Source organism: Artemia franciscana, chromosome 2, assembly GCF_032884065.1.
Source record: "Artemia franciscana chromosome 2, ASM3288406v1, whole genome shotgun sequence".
In the NCBI taxonomy this organism is placed as follows: domain Eukaryota; kingdom Metazoa; phylum Arthropoda; class Branchiopoda; order Anostraca; family Artemiidae; genus Artemia; species Artemia franciscana.
Genome location: NC_088864.1, coordinates 39,052,693 through 39,075,129, shown reverse-complemented (window position 1 = coordinate 39,075,129; position 22,437 = coordinate 39,052,693). Strand labels below are relative to the sequence as shown.

Here is a 22,437-nt window from a genome sequence, read left to right as displayed (position 1 = left end):
CTCATGTCTTCGATGTCGTAGGGTCTGTTTGGATAGACGTCTGCAACCCAATGCGCCACATAGAGGTCTTCGCTGTAGGGATTATTTTTTGCAAGCTCTTCGAGTTCCTGGTATTTTTTGAGAGTTCTCTTTAGTTCACTTTGGCGTGATAGGTCTACGAAGCGAAACTGGCGCGATATGCTGTACAGCTTTGTTCCGAGGAGTCTGTCTGCTGCTTTAACGGCGCCAACTTGGCGATTCTTGACTGTTTTCAGGAGAAAGGACATTGCTTTCTGGCCGAGGCTTGTGAACGCGTTGTTTACTTCTTCCCACATTGCATCGACCTCTGCAGACTCTGCTTTTGTCATGTAGTCTGTGACATAATAGGGCAGTTTTGAGCCCAAGTGACCAATGTACTGGACATCAACGTTGGAGAGATTGGCCAAGAGCAGGGCAGGATGATAGTCGTTTATGTAGCGTTCGTGTTCGTCACGTCTCAAATCATAGATTCGTCTTCGCGGTTTCTTTTTGTCGCGTCCTGTCGCAAGGCAGTCGAGTATGTCGTGGAGAACAATCAGATCATGTTTTGGGCGTGGGAAACCGAATCGACAGTAGGTAACCCAGTTTCTGCCTCTTGTATTTTCTGCGACAGTAAGTGTTGCAGCGGTGTTTCTGATGATCATTTACGAGCTTGTGCAGCGTCAGACTCTTTAGTTTGTCTGGTATCTCGCACGTGGCAATACTGTTTATGTACTCGAGTACCATTTCACGAGGATCTTTGCCAATAATTGGTGCTCCTTCGATCCATAGGAGGCAGTGTACGTGAGGTGCTCCGCGAGTCTGGTATTCTATGCGCCAAAAATGGTTCGCGAGTTTGCCGAAAATCGGTTTCTCTTTGGCGTCGATGAGTTCGTTGAATATTGCGTGCCATTTTTTGTGAAAATGATTCGAGACGCTAACTGGGTCCATGGCTGTGAGCTCGGCAGGTGTCATGTTGGCGGCGCCGGGTACATGCTTATTTATCGTGCGCAGATAGTCTATGAATTCAATAGAGTACGATTCGGCGCAGGAGAGCGTTACAAAGAGGACTGGTGGACCGTCCTGTTGGATCATTGATTTGACCTTTGTCGATAGGGCTTGAAAGTACTGACGCGAGCCTCTTAGCTTTGACTGAACTGAGAAGAGGCTGCCCTCCATTTCTCCGTCTCGTTTCTGCAGTCTCTGCATGAAATCGCCAATGTTTTGCTTGGGCTTTACGGTGCGAAGCATATGATTCACGCTGTTGCACATGTGTGCCACCTCTTGGAATTGGAAATTGTGGAACAGATAGTTTTTGTCGAGTCTGAACTGAGGATGGCGACTCAGGAGGCGACATTTGATATAGTCTGCGTTTCGCATTTTAAATTTGCGGGCAGTCTCTTGTAGTCCGTTACTACCGTCTGGGAACAGGTGCGAAAATGCTTTCAGATCGAGGTCCAGGTCGAAAATGTTTTCCGCGTCTCCCTGTATTTTTTTAAACTGAAATTCGTCAACGTCACTCTGTTTGTTGTTTTTAAAGTCCTCGATAAAATCTTTTGGCACTGTTGAATCAATGGCTTGCACCGAAAAATGTTCAAGGAGCTCGGACTTTGCGTTGTCTGTCAGGCGTTTGAGGATTGCTTCGTCAGAGATAGGTTGAGGATTTTCGATGCCTTTTTCTTTCTCTGCGAGTCGCGTTTCAAGAATTTCCTCCAGCTCTTGTACTGTGTACGCTTTAATGTTGGCATAGAGTCTGTTGTTTTCTCTGAGCCAGAGTAGTGCCTCGTGGACTTTCCTCAGATCTATCATGCTGGTCCAGACTATTTTACTGTACGTGGGCTGACCTCCAACGAGAATCACAAAGCTGTCTACATTGAGAAGATTTTCGGGCAGAACTTCTGCATTTGCTTGAACGTCAATTGGCAAGTATACGATTCTTCCTTTTAGTGCATCCGTCAGCTCAGTCCTGGGTCTTTTGAAGGTTGTGACTTGGCCCAAGCGTACAATGGTTACACAGGTCATTACAAATTTGATCATCGCAAGTTCAAAGCGGTTGAGCACTTTGATGCAGTCGGGTGTGGGCTTTGCCTGTAGGTTATTGAACACGCATCGTGCATTCTCTTTGCTGTTGGTCATTTTCCCTGCGCAGTATGTGCATACTTTGAAGTTGTCCTTGATATCGTTCACCCAGCCTGCATCGTTTTCCAATTCTCGCTCTTCCTCAGGTAAGTCTTGCTGAAATTTTTCGAGCACCGACGTCAACATGTCGTCAAAGCCTTTTCGGTTTGTATATGATCGAAGCGTTTTCAGGTCCTTGCCCATTTTTAGCATTTCGCAACAGTCGCAGGCTACACTGGGATACTCGTCACGGATGGCTGCCACTTTTTCCAAATTCTTTCCATGCGCCTGTTTTAAGGATTCTTCGTCAATGAGAATTCGGTGCTGCGGATCGAAGATGGATTCGTCAGCTTTACCCCTCTCTTGGAGGCTTGTGATGGCCTTTTTGACTGCTTTTTGCAGTTGTTTAAGTGTGCCTTTGGCTTTGAGCATGTTCAGCTTGACGATGATCTTACATCTGACTATGGCCTTGTATATTGCGCAGACAAATCGGTTCAGCACTGGAAAATGTGGTTTGAGTGCTCTCATCGGTCTCAAAAAGCTGTAACATCCGGTGTCGATTGCACAAAATGGTGAGTGACCTAGTTTATCTGTACGACGCAGCGGGTTCTTGCATGCATCTAAAGACTCTAAATAAAAGGGGATTAATGCATTAGTTTGGAGTTGGTCGGTTTTGGTCTGCTCCATCCTGGAAAAAAAGTGTTGACAAGCATAAATATCGTCTAAATTGAACTTACATAGGTCTTCATGACACTCCCATCTTACTGTTACTGGTATTACATCTTCATCATCATCATTATCATCTTTCTTGGTATTTTTTCTTCTCTTTACGTGGAGGAATGTACTTTTCGTTTTCATCCTTGCTACTTAAGTCGTCATCTTGTGTCTGAGAACACTGACTTTCCTGAAAGAGAAAAGAGGGCGGCAGATTCCAGTCGGGCAAACTGTGGGTCTGTGAAACCTGTGAGGACTGGGATTCTAAGCTAGAACTGGGAGAGGGAAATTGTTTCCATGCGTCGTTAATTCTGCTGGGCTTGGTTTGTTGCGGAGTGGCACGACCTGGGGCGCAACTTGGTGGTAAACATTAACATTTTTGCTTGGGTCGTACCGGTGTCTCAGTCTCTGATTGCTGGAAAAATCTCGCGCTTCCTTCTTCGTTGATGGGTATAACCGTGTAGACATTGTCTAAAAAAGAATTACAAACGCGACAGATATTTGTTCCGTAGTTAGTGTAGGCCGTTTCATAAAAATATGGCTCCGTTTACTCACTGTGTTGTCTCAAATTACCCATAGCTGTTGTAAAGTCTTCGAGGGTTGTTGGTTCGTCTTCTGGCAAGTTGTCGAGAAATTTTTCGCATTTTGCTGCATTAAGCGCATGTCGCTTTGCGAGCGAATTTGTTGCCATTTCTATGACATTGTTTGCACGTGCAAATTCCAATTTTATGGCTTCCTTCGAGTCTTCCGTGTTGCAATAGTGCATATTCAGAACTTGTTGCATCTCCTTTAAATCATTCTGCATTTTCTGTACTTTACGCGCTTTTCCCAAATAATACTGTCTGTGTCGCTTTTGTTTCACGCGCGATCTCTGGGACAAAATTGCATCATTCGCCATTCTGTGTTCTACAGCTTTTTTGAATGCTACTGACTCTTGGCGTTCTGTGCGTGGACAGTAGCATGCAGAAAATGAGATGCTGGTAGCTTCTGCTGCGGGTGGCGCTTTATTAGCTTTTTTTCCATGTTTGGTTCGCGACAGGGGTGATGGTGTACCATTTTTTATCTCTGTTCTCACCCATATTTTTGCAGTCAAAATGTCCCTGTTTCTCTTGTAGTAGTCACCAAACAGTTGTGAAAATTTGTCCTTGTGGTTGTTGTACTGAGTGAGGCTTGCCTGTTTTTTCCTTGAGCGATAATCTTGTGATGCTGCATATAGTTTGAAATTTCTTTTCAAAGCTTTTGTTTGGTTACGCTCCTTTGCCATCTCATTTGTTTGAAAGCGGCTCTTTACATCCTCCTTGATTCGGTCCTTATTTTCCTGGTAGTATTTCCTTTTTATCTCGCTAATTTCTTGTTTTTTCTCATCATACTTATTTTTCTTTTTCTGCTTTAGTTGCCAAGCTTTGCTTGGCATTGTAGAAAAGACCTGGTGAGGCAAGAGAAAGATTAATTAATATAGATAGCCTAGTCTGGTACTTAGCTTCGGAAATCTAATCTTCTTCTGTAGAAGATCTCTCTTTCCTAACTTGGCCCAAGTTCAGCTGATACAATTCTATCCAAATAGGTGAAGCTAGAGAAAGATTAATTATGATAGATAGCCTAGTCTGGTACTTAGGTTCGGAAATCTAATCTTCTGCTGTAGAAGATCTCTCTTTCCTAACTTGGCCCACGTTCAGCTGATACAATTCTATCCAGATAGGTGAGGCAAGAGAAAGATTAATTATGATAGATAGCCTAGTCTGGTACTTAGCTTCGGAAATCTAATCTTCTGCTGTAGAAGATCTCTCTTTCCTAACTTGGCCCAAGTTCAGCTGATACAATTCTATCCAGATAGGTGAGGCAAGAGAAAGATTAATTATGATAGATAGCCTAGTCTGGTACTTAGCTTCGGAAATCTAATCTTCTGCTGTAGAAGATCTCTCTTTCCTAACTTTGCCCAAGTTCAGCTGATACAATTCTATCCAGATAAATTGTGAATTTTCTCTAAAAAAAGGACAGATGGCGTTTAGGAAGTTCATTTCTGATATGCTAGATGGCGTCTGCGTTCAGTTTGGAAAACATTTCCAATCAAGGAGAATTTCTAATTACATAATTTAATTTCTGGAATGGAGCTGGATTTTTATGATGCTTGCAGTCATTCTCGCCGTGCCGAGCTGATTATTTTGATGTACTTGAATGTTGATATTCGTAACTTTTAAGAATTTCAAAAATTAACATGGGCTCTTATGGGGAAATGGGTTTTTCTAAGCTAGAAAATCGGGGGGGTTAAGATTTCGCAAAGAAACTTTCCAGGAAAATTACTCGGAGAATTCCGCGTCGAATGAGTCTTCGTACACCCTTCGTACATTCCTGTACGTTTTAAGGTTCGACTTTGGGACGCAGCCTCTTTAACTCTTTAAGAAAACGAAGTTTTTTTCATATTATGTGAAAAAAAAACCGCCCGATAAGGGACTTGAACCCTTGACCCGAGGATTAAAAGTCCCACGCTCTACCGACTGAGCTAACCACCTGCATGTGTGTAAATATAACTTTTAAATAACTTTTAAAAATTTCAAATTAACATGGGCTCTTATGGAGAAATGGGTTAATTAAGTGGCTAATGCTTGGTTTCCGGAAAACAGGGAAGGAGTTATCGGATCGAGCTGAAATTTCGCGGATAAGCTCCTGGGCCGTAGGGGACCTTAACTTGTGAATTTCAGCCCGATCGGACAACGTTAAAGGGGGTGGGGTGGGGTTGGGGGTCGAAACTTTCGGGGGGTTAAGATTTTCCTACGAAACTTTCAAGGAAACTTACTCGGAGAATTCCGCATCGATTGAGTCTTCGTACACCCAGATCCGATGTCGGCTGTGACCTGTAGGCGTGGCAGAAAAAAAAGAATATGAAAATTAAGTGGTTATGCGTGGTTTCTGGAAAACAGGGAAGGAGTTATCAGATCGAGCTGAAATTTTGCGGATAAGCTCCTGGGCCCTAGGGGACCTTAACTTGTGAGTTTCAGCCCGATCGGACAACGTTAAAGGGGGGCTGGGGTTGGTGGGTCGAAACTTTCGGCCAGATTTTCCCCATGAAGGAAAAGTCGGAGGGGGATGAAATTTGGCAGGTTTCTTAGTTGGAGCTTGGGCTACGAAATGCATCCCTCCCCATCCCTCTGCGACCACTGGAACCGAAGATCGCTTAACATTGTCGTGGTTCGCCTCTTTATAGAGGCACGAGTGTGCCTCCTTGATGTGTTGGTATGAGTAATCAAAACCGAGATTTGAACACTGCAAAAGACGGCGGAAAATTTATTAGGTAATTTTCCTAGGAATTGAAAGATGACAGGTTACCAAAGATCGTCCTTTTGGGCCTACCATCCAGGGCCGACCAAGTAGCTAGTCGTCCCAAGTAGCTAGTCGTTAAATTGGTCGGGAGGCTATAAAGAAAAATATTGTGAAAATTTTAAGTCTTAGGGCTACGACACCCAAGAAGTGAAATTAGGTCAAAACCAATTGAAACAATATTTACTTCATAATATGCAGAATAATTGCTGCTGAAACAATTTTGTATGCAGGCCGCAATGCTTTATCCCCAACCCCCTCCACTAATGTGCGATATTTTCCAGGTATTCTTGCAATGCGTCTCTTGTTTGAACCTGTTTACCTGTAAATTGAATCAACTGACGATAAAGCTATTAACCTAAGTTGGAAAAAATCCCATATAACAAAAACTGTAAAAAATAAATTCAAAAAAAAATTCCCGCAGTTTTAGGATTACAACTTGGTTAGAAAAAAATTGTTGCTTCATTTATGAGTGAGACAAAAGAGACCAACCCTGAAAAATACGATTTTTCGAAAAGCAATTTCTCCAGGATAACAAGAGCCAAGAGGTATTTTCCCCTCCAACTCCCCCCACTGTCACTAGATACGATAGGGATTTAAAGTAAGAGTTCTTAGACACAAGATCCTTCTAAATATGAAATTTCATTAAGATCCGATAACCCGTTCATAAGTTAAAAATACCTCATTTTTTTCAAATTTTCCCAAATTAACCGTCCTTCCACTACCCCCCCCCCCCTCCCAGATGGTCAAGTCGGGGAAGTATCTATTTCTAATAGTGATAGGGACATACATTTTGTTCAGGAGCTTAAGCAAAGGGATAGGTGCTTTAGGATACTATTGTTTATATGGATATCCCATTTTAAATTAGAATAAACCGTGACAACGAGTAATCTCATTGAAGACTCAGAAATTTTAGGAGGTATATGATTAAGGAAAAGAGAGGGAATTAAAGGAAATATATTGGCATTATCGTGAATTTTGAAGGGTTTACTATCGTGTCTTATTCCAAGGCATCATAAAATTTCTTTAGGTTTTATCTGCCGTGAAATCATCAAACAATTTCTATACATCGGGAAATTCCTTATCGATACTGTTGATTATAACTGAAAAAGGAAGAAGACCTCGGAGAGTACCCTAGGATACTCCAGTGGGGACAGGCAGGGAAATAGAATGATGAATCTTGTGCTAAATAACTTGTGATCCATTTGATTCGAAAGATAAAGCCCAACTCCCCCAGGGGGAGGCCACCATCCAGAGATCTTTAAAGGGGGATGCTTTTGAGGAATATTTAAAGGAGATTTTCAGGTTTAGACCCCTTCAAATCTACTGCGATTCTAATTTGCCCTTTTTCATTCTTTTTTTTTAATAGCTATGATTTTAGAAAATTCTGATTCTAATTAATTTTAAGAAGTTATTAATACCTATTTTTGGGGTTATTAATATTCGAAGTTTTTTTTTTGCCATAAATAACCTCCTATTTGAGCTTTATTTGGTCCTTTTTGAATTTGCCAGTCTAATCTGTTTTAATTTTCATGACATGCTATGTCCTGTACATGTGTAGACATGTTTTTTAATTTTTTTATTTAACTGTTACTTTTTTTTTGCTAAAATAAAAAAAAGTGTATGTTTAAACCATTATTATGGTTTTAACCTTTTTAAACTTTACTATTTTCTGTTTTGACCCCAAAATACGATTTAGGCTCAGCTAGGCTTTTGATAGTTATTCAAAAAGTGAAAGACCTTATCTAGATGATATTTGCATTTATTAAAAAGTTTCTGTTTTGAAATTAAAATTTTTGAATGTTTAAAAACAAGACCTATAAGTTACAGTACTATGCTTCAACTAATGGATTACCTATGATTGCGCAGACACATCCTGTGAACGCAAAAAGGCAGTCCTAGTTTTCTCCTTTAAATTTCTTTCAATAAAACAAAATTCTTTTAGTATCTGCATTATTTTTCTGACTGAAAACAAAGGGCAAATTCGTACCAACTATTTCACTGGCAATTTTATATTTTATTCTAATGGATATTTTGGGCTTTCCTCTATTAGGCATAAAAATGAAAAAATTAGTTTAATTCAAGGATAAAAGGTTAAAGATCATTCCTGATTCTATCGCTATTTCCCCCTCGTCTACAATCTGTCTGTGTAAGCCCTTAAACGCTTTTACTTTCAATTCAAGCTGTAATTACGTGCAATATCTATTTTTACAGATAATCCACCCTCTGCTAACGTTTCTTTTAAATAAGAAAACTTCTAAATTGTGATTGATTCTCTGAGTTGCAAGTGCGTGTATCTGTCACACCAAAACTAGTAGCCTCCCCCTATTGCCTAGTTCAAATGGAAATAGTGGAATTTCTTTTGAGAGAAAATATGGGAGGGGGGGGGTTAAACTGTAGTGGATCTGCATGCAAAATGTGTTACCTACAATTCTTTTGCGTATAATGAAGTAAGAATTGTTTCATTAGCAATAACCCAACTTCAGAGCTTGGGTGTAGTGGCTATGAGATACAAGTACGCATTGTTTATATGGATATCCTATTTTAAATCGAAGAAATTGTGACAACAATTTGTTTCAAGGCGACGCAGAAATTTCAGGAGGTATATGATTAAAGAAAAGAGAGGAAGGAAAAAATATAAATATCATTTAAGTTTTATTTTACCTATCAAAGGCTATGAGCCTGCTATGATTTGCCAGATTTTTGAAAAAAGGGAATAAAATCTCAATAAAAATCACATCATAAGATTCAGCGTATCAGAGAACCATATTATTCAGGTTTCAAGCTCATATCTGCAAAAATGCGGAATTTTGTATTTTTTTTGCCAGAAGAAAGGTCATGGATGCTTGTTTATTTGTCTCCTTTTGTTCTTATTTTATTTTTGTTTTTCCCACAAGTAATCGTATCGACCAATTGGTCTTGGAACATCATGAGATGGCTTATTTGAACGGAAATTAAAAGTTCAAGTTTCGTTTTTAAGTGGCCAAAAGAATCGAAGGGCAAGTAGGCCCCCTGCCCCGCACCCATTTACCCAAATATCCCGATTAAAATTTTTAGATAGTCGTTTTGTTCATTACAGTCGAAAAGCCCAATAGCTATGACTTTGGATACAAAAATATGCCTTTTAGTCTAATGATGTGTTTGAAATCAGTATAGCCTCCTTTCTTTTTATTTGTTGTTTTTTTTTTCGAAAAACTAGGTAGATCTCAGCAACCTTATAACTTTTGATGTACAACCTTGAATTATTTGGCTTTACATAATTTGAATGAATATAGAAAGCCAGTTCTTTGATGAAACGTTGTTATTGTTTTTATACATTTGGATTCCGGTTACGATTAGTGTACTAGTTGATATTTTTAGTTTGACGGGCCATTCTTTTAGTTTTATATAACAAACTATTCGAGTAACTTCTATTTTTGGATTTTCTAAAGGGCTTAATATTTCTATTTGAAACTGTATCTTCAAGGATACCACTGCATTAATTCTAAGTAACTAAAAACTTGAGCACAGTCAACCACGGCTTTTCGAATTATTTGTTTGTATGGATTTAATACTTTGATCATTGGTTTACATGGATTTAATTACAAATTTTACAAAATTATTTTATGTTTTCAGGGGTGTCAAAACCAGAACCCCCCCCCCCCCCCGCCTGGACGCAGCTAAGATTTGATTATATCATAGATACACATTCCTGTCTTTAATTGCAACAAGTCTGAACTCTACATTTTGTATTTAAGTAATTTTTCATTTTTCTTAAAAAGCTAAAATATTAAACAGACTGTAAAGGAGAGAAATACATGTATATCCCCTTCCATCTTTCTTAGCTAGTTAGATTCCATTGTCTCAAGGGGAAATGGTGTGGAAGGGAATTGAGTGCTGTAAAAAGTAGTTTGTTTTATTTATATTTAGAATAAAGCTTTGAGTACACCCTATGGCGGTACACTGTTTTATAGAAGGGTAAACACGAGTGTGAATTTTGAAAATTGATTCTGCCGAAATATTATCTTGCCTCCTACATAATATTGATATAATATTATACGCTCATCTAATTTACTTTTGAATTACTTGCGTGAAAAATTAAGGGAAAAATAAGAAAATAATTAGAGTGTAACCTCCATATAATTGAGCCACCTTATCCTTCGTGGAACAACTCACTTTGAATTCAACCCCCTAAAAACGAACTCTCCAACTTCTGTGCAATTCAGCCCTCATTTAAATCTGTCCTTTTTAATGAACAATTCAAACATATTTTGACTCAACCCCCATGCAACTTAATCCCTGGTAACACTGCCTTTTTTAACTCAACCACTGTTTTACCAATCCCTATTTGGATTAGCTTCTGTTCCTTCCAATGAGAATAGGGACCTGGTGTATTTGGGACCTGGGCATTAAAATTTCCATAATTTCAAATGAATGAGACAGAAAGATAGTTATAAAAAATCATAAGAATTTGACAATGATTAAAAATCATTTCTTTTGAGTCAACTTTTATCGCTTCAGATAAAACGGTTGAATTACATTTTCACATGTAATTACATGTAACAACTTAAGCTATGTTGTTGGTTTCAGGAGGGCTAAGTTGGAAAAAAAAAAGTTTTTTTCTGTAATTTTGGCAAACATGAAATGCACCCTAAGGATGTTGTCATTTCGAAAAAAAAAACGTAGAAAAATATACCATCTAGGACCAAACAAAAGCAAACTTTACGTTTTTTCCCGTGGAGTTTTAAGCCAGATTTACCGGCATTATTTTAAAAACAATGAGAAATTAATTTAAATATTTTTTTCAACTGAAAGTAAAGCAACATTAACATTCGAGATGAATGTATATAATTCCGTTTAAAAGGGGTTCCTTCCTCCTCAATGCCTTTATCTTTATGCTAAAATTTGAACGTTTGTCCGAATTTTTATGGCATTTGGTATTAACCAAGTGACATATAGCAATCGCAAATTCTGTCTGTCGGTCTGTCCCGGTTTTGCTACTTTAGGCACTTCCAGGTAAGCTAGGACGATGAAATTTGGCAGGCGTATCAGGGACCGGACCAGATTAAATTAGAAATAGTCGTTTGTTATCCGGTGGATAACAAATTATCCATCGGGATGAAACTTGGTGGGAAAAATAAGCACAAGTCCTAGATTTGGGATTGACATAATCGGAACGGATCTGCTCTGTTTGGGGAAGTTGGGGGGGGGGAAGGAGGGGTAATTATAAAAAATTAGAAAAAATTAGGTATTTTTAACTTACGAAAGAGTGAACGTATCTTAATGAAATTTAATTTTTAGAAGTACCTCGAAACTTGGATCTCTTATTTTAAATCCCGACCGGATCCAGTGTCATTAAGGGGGGGGGGATCTTCGAAAACGCTTAAAGCGGAGAGATCAGGATGAAATTTGGTGGAAAGAATAAGCACAAGTCCAAGATAGGTGACTGACATAACCGGACCGGACCCGCTCTCTTTGGTGGAGCTGGGGGTGGGAGTAAATTGGAAGAATTAGAAGAAATGAGGTATTTGTATCTTACGAACGGTTGATTAGATCTTAATGAAATTTGATATCTAGAAGGATCTTGTGCTTTAAAACTCTCATTTTAATCCCGACCAAATCCAGCACCATTGAAGGGAGTCGGAAGGGGAAGCCGGAATTCTTAGAAAACGTGAAAATCGAGGTATCTTACGAATGGGTGATCAGATCTTAATGAAACTTGATATACAGAAGAATATTATGTCTCAGATGCTCCATGTTCAATTCGAATCAGATCCGGGGACATAGAGGGTTGGAGGGGGGAAACAGAAATCTTGGAAACCGGAAATCTCAGAAAACGCTTAGAGTGGGGTGATCGGAATAAAACTTAATGGGAAGAATAAGCAAGTTGTAGATACGATATTGACATAATTGGTACGGATCCATTTTTTTTGGGAGAGCTGGGGGTTGTTAATTTGGAAAAATTAGAAAAATTGAGGTATTTTTAACTTGGGAACGGGTGACCGGATTTTAATGAAATTTGATATTTAGAAGGAATTTATGTCTCAGAGCTCTTATTTCAAATCCTGACCAGACTTAATGACATTGGGGGGAGTTGGAGAGGGAAATTGGAAATCTTGGAAAACAGTTATAAATGTCGTAGATACATGATTGACGTAACCGGACTGGATTCGTTCTCTTTGAGAGAGTTAGGTGGTGCGGTTCAGTGCTTTGGCGAGTTTGGTGCTTCTGGACGTGCTAGGACGATGAAAATTGGTAGGTGTGTCAGGGAGCTGTATAGATTGACTTGATAATCGTTATTCTAAATTCGACCATCTGGGGGCTGAAGGAAGTGGAAAAATTAGAAAAAAATAAGGTATTTTTAGCTTACGAGTGGGTGATCCAATCTTAAGGAATTTTGATATTTTGAAGGACCTAGTGGTTCAGAGCTCTTATTTTAAATCCCGATCGGCATTAAGCTTCTGATTTTCCTTTTAAAGCAATCTATTAATTCTTAGAATTTTGCTAGAGCTCATACCATATGAGCTCTTGGCTCTTCTGACCTCGTGACAAGTGCCATATGAGCTCTTAGCTCTTGTTTCAAGATTGATTCTTGAAAGACAAGGGCAGTTTTATTAGAATATTCAGCTTTTCTAAAAGAGATAAAATTTTAACGTGAAAAGAAATGGTACTGAACAGGGGGGGGGGCAACTCCCTCGTATGTGGAATAATTTCGGTTCGTTTTGAGTTTTAATGCTGCTCCTTACTTTCAGTTGAAAAAAACTTTTTTTTCAATACCGGTTTCTTCATTAGTTTTTTGACAAGTAACAGAATAGATGGGAAATATAATTTGGGCTATATATTTGCACAAGAGGTGGTTGGGGTATAATTTTTTGACAGTGTGAAGTTAGAAAACAACTCTCACTGTGTAATATGTAAAATAATTATACCTAACATATTTTGGATGCTCACCCGCTATACTTTACCCCCCATCCCAACGAATTTGCAAATACATAGCTCAAATTTGTTTCTAAAGTATTACATTTGCATCATATTTTGAGCTATTTTATTAGGATTAGTCAGAGAAACGGACTTTACTTAGCTTCTATATAGATATGCGCCATAACAGAGAAGTACCATTTAGTTTCTTAAAAAATTATGTCGAAATTAAGATAAACCCGTCTAGATAAAGCATCCAGAGAAACATGACATAGTTTTCTTTAGTATATTTTTGCCGTTATGGTACTATATGGCTCATTTTTCATTTTTCACTGTCATTTTCACTTAATTAGGGAAAATTAGCTTAAGTGGATTCTTCTGGATTTTGGCAAACTTACGCAACTGAATTTTGGTTTCAGATAGGTCACTTATAAACAGACTGTACAGCTATTAAATTCGTATCTCTCTCGGGACGTCATTAAAGGGAGGGAGATTTGTCCCCTAAATCCCCCCCTCTCCCCTCATATATGTCATTATATTGTCTATCTTCTCAATAATAATCCATATTCTCCTGTTTTACCACTTTTACGTCTTTATGAAATTTTAAATGAATCCAATCTTTTTTGTGTTTTTTTATTGTTCCTCCTGCATATCATGCCACAGGATTTGGAGGGGGATATTGTTTTGTTAAGGTTTTAGTTAACATGTGACATTAAATAAACAAATATATAAAATGAAAAATTTGAAATATATAGAAAAATTTCAAATATAAAATGATGAAATGAAATATATAGAATGAAAAAAGTTTTTTATTTTTTCTAAAATGTAGAGTTATGAGTCAAACTTTAGCGTAAAGAGCGAGGCGTTGAGGAGGTGACAACCCCTTTCATAAACGGAATAATTTCTGTTCGTTTTAAGTTTTAATTTCGCTCCTTACTTGCAGTTAAAAAACTTGTTTTTTTTTATGTTTAATTTTACAATAAAGCTATTAAAGTTAAGTAGGAAGATCCAATATAACAAAAACAGTAAACAAATTGGAGTAATTCCTGCAATTTTAGGATCAATACTGGGTTATACAAAATAATGCTGTTTTATTTATGAATGGGACTGTAAAGACCAGAGTGGAAAACTATATGGGTTCGAAAAGCAGATTTAAAGATATAATTTTTCTCCAGGATAAATAATTAAAATTTTGGAGTTAATGCACCTTGATCGCATGTGCCATATAGACAAGAGCGATGATTATTTTTTTACTTATAAGACAAGAATTTCCAAAAAAGTTGGAAAGTTTGAAATAATGTCGTTTTTAGTTTTTCGCACGATTTATTTCCATTATGATAAGTATTTATTTATATATGTGGTGGTATATGTAATTGAAAGAGAGATTTGAGCACTCCAAAAGACGGCGGAAAATTTATTAGGTGTTCTCCCAAAGAATTGAAAGTTGACACATTACCAAAGATCGTCCTTTTGGGCCTACCATCCAGGGCCAAACAAGAAGCTAGTCGTCCTTAAATTGGCCGGGAGGTTATAAGGAAAAATATTATGGAAATTAGAAAGTACTTCTAGCTAAGACAGCCAAGAAGTGAAGTTAGGTTAATCCAAATGAAACAGAATTTACTTAAAAATATGCAGAATAATTGCTGCAAAAACATTTTGTATGTAGAGCCGCAATGCTTTATCCCAATTTTAAAGGTACAATTAGGTAAAAAGGTACAAAGGTAAAAATTAAAGGTCTAATAGCCACGACACCCAAGAAGTGAAGTTAGGTCTTTCCAAATGAAACAATATCTACTTCATAATATCCAGAATAATTGCTGCTAAAACATTTTTTATGTAGACCCGCAATGCTTTAACCCCAAACCCCTCCACTAATGTGTGATAGTTTCCAGGTATTATCGCAATGCGTCTCTGATGTGAATTCCTTTACCTATAAATTGAATCTACCGTGGCGAAACAAAAACTGGAAAAACAAGTTACGGGTGGGAAAATGCATTGAGAATATATATAATTCGGGGTATATATTTGTGCATCAGGGGGGGGGGAGGTAAAGTATACGAGGATGCATGCAAAGTGTGTTAGCTACAATGATTCTGCCAAATATGAAGTAAGCATTGTTTTCTAACTTCCTGCTGTCCAAATACTTTACTTTCCCCTCTAATGTACAAATATATATCCCAAATTATATCAGTCCAATGTGTTACGCAACCCATTACTTGTTTTCCACTGAGCGTAAGCTAATTGTCTCTTAAAGCAGACAAATGAAACCGGTTTGTTCTCGGGTATTAGACAGTGTAATTCTTGAGTGTTGTTGCTCTAACAGATAAGTACCGAAAGTGATAAAGAGTCAATATGGTAATTAAAAGGACATTAACCTAGTCTCTGTAGGTACCAAATTACTTAGTAATATGATATCTTTTTGACTGAGAGATGCTGTTGACAAAGTTTTAAGAGGAGAACAGTGCGGGTTTAGGAAAGGTAGAGGATGTGTCGACCGAATGTTCACTCTTATGGAGGCCCTAGACGGCCAATCATTTTGATCAAAAGCTTTCATCAATCGATTGACTCTAGCATGAGTCTAGGAACCTGTTTGACGTTTGAGTCAAGTGTTGACTGTGATTGATAGAAAGTTTGAATGATTCAATCATTGATTGAATTCAATCAAGATTGAAGGGTTGATTGAAGGGTCGAATGAAGATTAAGTAAAGCACACGTCAGTCTATTGACGGAAACTTGATCAAAATGATTGACCTTCTAGGGCCTCCTTTAGGTTAATTACTGAGGAGTGTCTGAGTCAATAAACAGGTTTGCTCCTCAGTTTGATGGATTATGAGCAAGCGTTCAATTCTGTAGATAGAAGAGCTTAGGGAAGGTCTTATCCTTGTATGGTATACCAGACAAATATATTAAGAGTATTAGTGCTAGTGCGAGAATAACCTTGTTGCGGTCAAGATAGGAAAGGAGGTTAACAGAAGGTTTTGTATTAAATCAAGAGTTAGTGAAATCCTATCCTACCCCATTTAATATGGATCATTTGGATAAACTTAGTCTTGAGGAGAACAGTAAAGGCAGTGGGAGAACATAGAATCAAATGGGGAAGAAAAACTTTTTTGGACTTAGATTATGCTGATGATTTCCGGCAAATTATTTTCGCTGAAGGGAGGATTTTGGAGTGATCGGAAAAATTGTTATAACTTAGCCTGTCAGCTAAAAGTTTGCTAAGGGTGGGTCTATCTTAAGTAAAATATTTTACGGGGGATTTTTCATGAAATTTGAGCCAGATTTAACGGCATTATTTTCAAAGATCAGAAAGTAACTTAAAAAAAAATATTTTTTTCAACTGAAAGTAAAGCCACATTAAAATTCGAGACGAACATATATTATTCCGTTTAGAAGGGGTTACCTTCCTCCTCAATACCTTCTTCATTTTGAATGTTTGTCCCAATTTTTTAAGAATGAATCCTAAAACACAAGGCCAGTTTTATTAGAATATTCAGCTTTTTTAAAAGTTATAAAAATTTTAGCTTGAAGAGAAAAGGCACTGAGCTAGGGGAGGGGGGTAACCCCTTCATATACGGAATAATTTCTGTTCGTTTTGAGTTTTATTGTTGCTCCTTAACTTCAGTTGAAAAAAAATCCTGTTTTGTTCATTTAATTAGACATTGAATTCAAGTGTGATGAAATATTAAATGTGTGGAGCAATGCCGGGGGCGAGGGGGGGTATGGGGTTGGGGGATGACTTAATTTATTGAGTGCACTTTACTATAACTGTACTTTACTGGAGCCCCCACTGAGCTGTAAACGTCCATTTATGTATATTTTGTGAACCAGTAAAACATAACTGTTTACAGCATTTTTGTGCTTTTTCAGTAATGGAAAAGAGTCTCTCTGTACCTAGAAAATAATTCAAATTTCAAAGAAGAAGAACAGCGTCTGTTGAAAAAGTCAAAATGGAGAACAGTGATGATGGGAGCATGTTATTAGGAGAGGAGAAGAGACTCGCTGACACCCAATGCAATACAAATAGTCTATGGCGATGGAAAATATAAGGTAGTTGACACAAATCGGGAACAGTTTTTATGGCACTTGTTATTTCGGTTATTTCAGAAAAATTAGAAAAAATAAGGTATTTTTAACTTATGAATGAGTTATTGGATCTTAATGAAATTTGAAATTTAGAAGGGTATCGTGTCTCAGAGCTCGTATTTTAAATCCCGACCGGATCTGGTAACATTGGGGGGAGTTGGACGGGGAAACCCAAAATCTTGGAAAACGCTTAGAGTGGAGGGATCGGGATGCAACTTGGTGGGAAAAATAAGCACAAGTCCTAGATTAATGATTGAAATAACCAGAACGGACCGCTCTCTTTGGGGGAGCTGAGGGGGAGGGTTAATTCTGAAAAATTAGAAAATATGAGGTATTTTTAACTGACGGAGTGATTGGATCTTAATGAAATTTCATATTTAGAAGGACATCGTAACTCAGATGTCTTATTTTAAATCCCAACTGGATCCAATGTCATGGGGGGGAGTTTGGGGGAACTGGAAATCTTGGAAAACGCTTAGTGGAGAGATCAGGATGAAAGTTGTTGGGAAGAATAAGCACAAGTTCAAGATTCGTGACTGACATAATTGGACCGGATCTGCTCTCTTTGGGGGGGGGGGGTAATTTGGAAAAATTAGAAAAATGAGGTATTTGTAACTTACCAATTGGTAATCAGATCTTAATGAAATTCGATATTTAGAAGGATCTTGTGCTTCAGGGCTCTTATTTTAAATCCCGACCAGAACCGGTGACATTGGGGGGAGTTGGAGGGGGAAACCGAAAATCTTAGAAAACGTGAAAATTTAGGTATCTTTATCTTACGAATGGGTGATCGGATCTTAATGAAACTTGATATATAGTAAGATCTTATGTCTCAAATGCTCCATTTTCAATTCGAATCGGAACCGGGGTTTGGAGGGGGGAAACGGAAATCTTGGAAACCGAAAATCTTGGAAAATCGCTTAGATTGGAGAGAACTGTATGAAACCTGATGGGAAGAATACGCACAAGTTCTAGATACGTGATTTACATAATTGGAACGGGAACACAATTAGACGATGAAAATTGGTAGGCGTGTCAGGGATAGGCACAAAATGACTTGATAACAATCGTTTCCCTGATTATACTATCGGGGATGCTGGAGGGAGAGGAAAAATTGAAAAAAATTAGGTTTTTTTAACTTACGAATGGGTGATCGGATCTTAATGAAATTTGATATTTAGAAGGACCTCGTTCCTTAGAGCTCTTATTTTAAATCCCGACCCTATCCGGTGATATTGGGGGAGTCGGAGGGGGAAACAGGAAATCTTGGAACACGGTTAGGGAGGAGAGATCGGGATGAAACTTGGTGGGAAGAATAAGTGTAAGTCTTAGATACATGATGGACATAACCCAACTGAATCTGCTCTCTTTGGGGTAGTTGGGGTTGTGTTAATTCGAAAAAATTAGAAAAATGAGGTAAATTTAACTTATGAATGGGTGATCAGATCTTAATGAAATTTGATATTTAGAAGGACCCTGTGTCTCAGAGCTCTTAATTTAAATCCCGACCAGATCTGGTGACATTAAGGGAGTTGGAGGGGGAAGCCGGAAATCTAGGAAAAACCCTTAGAGTGGAGAGATCGGGATGAAACTTGGTGGGTAGAATAAGCAAATGTCGTAGATACCTGATTGACATAACAGGGCTGGATCCGATTACTTTAGGGGAGTAAGGGGGGGGTCCAGTGCTTTGGCGACTTCGGTGCTTTTGGACGTTCTAGGACGATGAAAATTGTTAGGCGTGTCAGTAACCTGCACAAATTGACTTGATAAAGTCGTTTTCCCCGATTCGACCATCTGGGGGCTGAAGGGAGAGGAGAAATTAGAAAAAATGAGGTATTTTTAACTTATGAGTGGGTAATCGGATCTTGATGAAATTTGATATTTCGAAGGACCTCATGTCTCAGAGCTTTCATTTTAAATCCCGACCGGCATTAAGCCTCTGATTTTCCTTTTAAATCAATCTATTGATTCTTAGAATTTTGTTAGAGCTCATACCATATGAGCTCTTGGCTCTTCCGACCTCGTCATAAGTGCCATATGAGCTCTTACTCTTGTTTTATCATTATTATTATAACTAGAGGCTTATTGAGTGTCTTAGATCTAAACAGGGGTATGATCTTTTTCCGTAATTTGATAGAAAGCTGAAACTTAATGAGACGTACCTAACTGGTAATTTTATCCATTTTTATTTTTTCATATTATTATGAGCAACAGCTGGTATCATTCTCTGCTATTTGCTCTCAAAAGAAGTTCCACTATTTCCATTTGAACTAGACATTAGGGGGAGGCTACCTATTTTGGTGTGACAGGTGTAAGCCCTTGCAACTCCGAGAATCAATCTCAATTTAAGAGTTTTCTTATTTAAGAGAAACGTTAGCAGAGGTTTGATTATTTTTAAAAATAAATATTGCAGTTCTCTATGTAATTATAACTTGAATTGAAAGAAAACACATTTAAGGGCTTGCACAGACAGATTATGGTAATACTTTTTAATTTTATGCCTAATGGAGGAAGTCCCAAAAATATTCATTAAATAAAATTTAAAATTACTTTTGAAATAGTTGGTGCGAATTCACCTTTGTTTTAAATCCGAAAAATAATGAAAAACAAAATCCCCATTTCTATGGATCGTCCTAAGAAACTTGTCAAAGACTATGGGAGAGTATGGTATCTATTCGGAAAATAACTTCTTCTAGACTTAGTTTATCCTGATAACTTGAGCGTCTTAGATGAAGATGTTAGCAAAATAAATGATTATTGGAATTTTTGGGAGCTCGAGGAGCCAGTAGCCAACAGGTTTTAAAATTAACGTGAAGAAGGCCAAGTTTCCTGAACTTTGAAGAAGTGAAGATGAAGAGGTAATGTTGGGTATCGAGAAGGTAGGTTAAGTGGATAACTTCACTTACCTAGGTAGTGCTATTGCAAACACCAAAAACAAGAAGAACAATAGGGAATTTTTTTTTTAAGACAGTGGGAAACAAATTAGAATGAATATTTTGGCCCTATGTCCAAGGGCTGTCCTCAGCAATCCAAATAGGAAAAAACAAATTACAAGAGGATAAAATGAATAAAACTAAAATGAACAGTTTTTCAAAACAGTCCCAGCATCCTTACCTCAGCGAAGTTCAACCAGGACTCTTCGTCTTTATTTAGTGCTATTGACAAGACGGTAGACAGATTGAAGGTGATAGCAGTAGAATAGCCAAGGCTCAGAATGTTTTTCTATTAAGTAGAAACAAAAGTTCGGAATAATTGGAAGATAAGTCAGCGACTCAAAATCAGACTGTTAGCTGCGAAACGTGAGCTCTCGGAATCACGACGGAAGGTTTATTTGGACCGTGAACAACGCGTTCCATTATGGAACAAGATGCCTCCTAATTATTGGAATTTTTGCTCAAAAATGAATTTATTTGTAGAAAGCCTATCTGATTCAGGTTTTTTGTGCCGACATCGCTCTGATTTATTTACCTGTCCTTGGGAAAAAAAAAAACACTTTAAGGGTTCATCAATAACTTTTCTCCGTTTTGTCCGTTTGAGAAGGAAGTTTAAGAACAACCTGATTGGATGAAATGCAAGTTCGAAGATGTGTTTAGTACGTTTTCTTTTGGTATCCTTTGTCAATTGTTGGTGTTTACGACAAACCATAAATTGATTCGACAATGAGCAAGAGATTTTTATGCAACATGTACGCATAATTTTAATTCCTGAGGATAAATGCACGAGCTCCTTAGATAAAAGTATTAAGGTCATATTTATTTCTGAAATTCGTTTGTTGGTTAGGGGTTTCCTCCTCGGAATTTTTAGAATGAGGTTGAAAAAAACCCTCTTTCTAAATGTTGGATAATTCTTTTTTTGGGGATGAATTTGGAGGCGCATTTGTTACTTAGATAGAAATTAGGCAACGCCTCTTTTACGCTCCTTCCAAATATAATAATCGTTTCAATCGCTAATAAACCCCTTCCCTAATATACATTGTCAAAACTGTCGTAACATTCGTCAGTTTCTTCTTAAAGTTTCTCTATTGTACGTAACTGTCTAAACTTCAAATGAATCAGCTAAATTCAGGTTCAGATTCGTTATAATAATAAAACAAATAACAAAAGGTCCAGAGCCCGGCTAATAAGACAAATTCGTAATGCACGGGATGGAAAAAACTTCTTTAAATAAATACAGCATTCATACTTCACTACAAGCAATTCATACAAGTGTAATTAAACATATTCTCCCGTCATTGCCCGGTCAATAACACCACCCGCTGACACGTCCAGCGAAATAAACATAAAAAATAATAATAATAATATAAAAAAAGCTATTAAAATAAAATAAAAGATACCAAGAACTCTGGAGAAGGCCTAGGTTCAGTAACATCAAAAACCAGATAAAATGGGAACAAACTTAACATCCCAAAAGCGATCCGCATTAACTAACAACGATTCACTTATCACATATAAATTTCAATATATCAACATAAATTTAAGTTATCGTTTAATTAATTAAAAATTTCAAAAAGTCCTCGATTTCAACTGTTTATTTTGGAAAGACTACGGGTATCTTTTGGAATGAATATGCCACTGTTTGAAATTATGACTTTAGGAAGTTTCCGGGATATTTTATACCGGACCGGACCAAGAAAATATATTTTCTTTAATTTTTGCATCACTCAGTGTAAGCAATTCTGGTCTCAAATATTTAAAGCCATCCCCTATCGTGTCTGTAGCTCGTGCAATGCTTCTCAAGAGCTCAAGTATTGTATGCATATTTCTTCAATTGATAAACTACCGTATCAAGGCGTATTAGTTCAAGTATTAAATTGCTTTTTAACTTGGAAAAGATTTTCTTTCCGACACCATTTTATAACATGAGATAAGTCAATTTTTGTTCGCTTACTAACATAAAAAGAAGCTATGCAATGAAAAAGAAAAGGAACAAAATGTAAGTCACAAAAAGAATAACTTTTATACTAAAAGTTAAATTTATTGGGTATCTTAGATCTAAACAGGGATAGGATCTTTTTTCATAACGTGATTGAAAGATGAAACTTAATTAGACATAGCTGGCTGGTAATTTTGTCTCTTTTTATATTTTATCATATAATTATTAGCATCTTTCTCTGTTATTTTGTATCAAAAGAAGCTTCTTTGCGACATTGAATCCAAGCGTGTTAATCTATAAATTATATGGGGCAATGGCGGGGAGGGGAGGGGGGTTGTTAAACAGCTGAGTTTAGTGAGTACACGTTTGCATAAATGCACTTTAGTGGAGCCCCCATTGAACTGTAAGTGTTTGTTGATTTATATTTAGTGACCCAGT

The 22,437-nt window shown here is 37.5% G+C and overlaps 1 long non-coding RNA gene across 1 annotated transcript in view; it reads left to right on the top strand.

Annotated features, from left to right (window-relative positions):
• LOC136041387 (uncharacterized) overlaps positions 1–22,437 on the top strand; it is a 43,252-nt gene that overhangs the window by 8,909 nt on the left and 11,906 nt on the right. Inside the window, exon 2 of the long non-coding RNA XR_010621015.1 lies at positions 16,912–17,091. This is a non-coding gene — a long non-coding RNA (uncharacterized LOC136041387). The remainder of the gene's footprint in view (positions 1–16,911; positions 17,092–22,437) is intronic.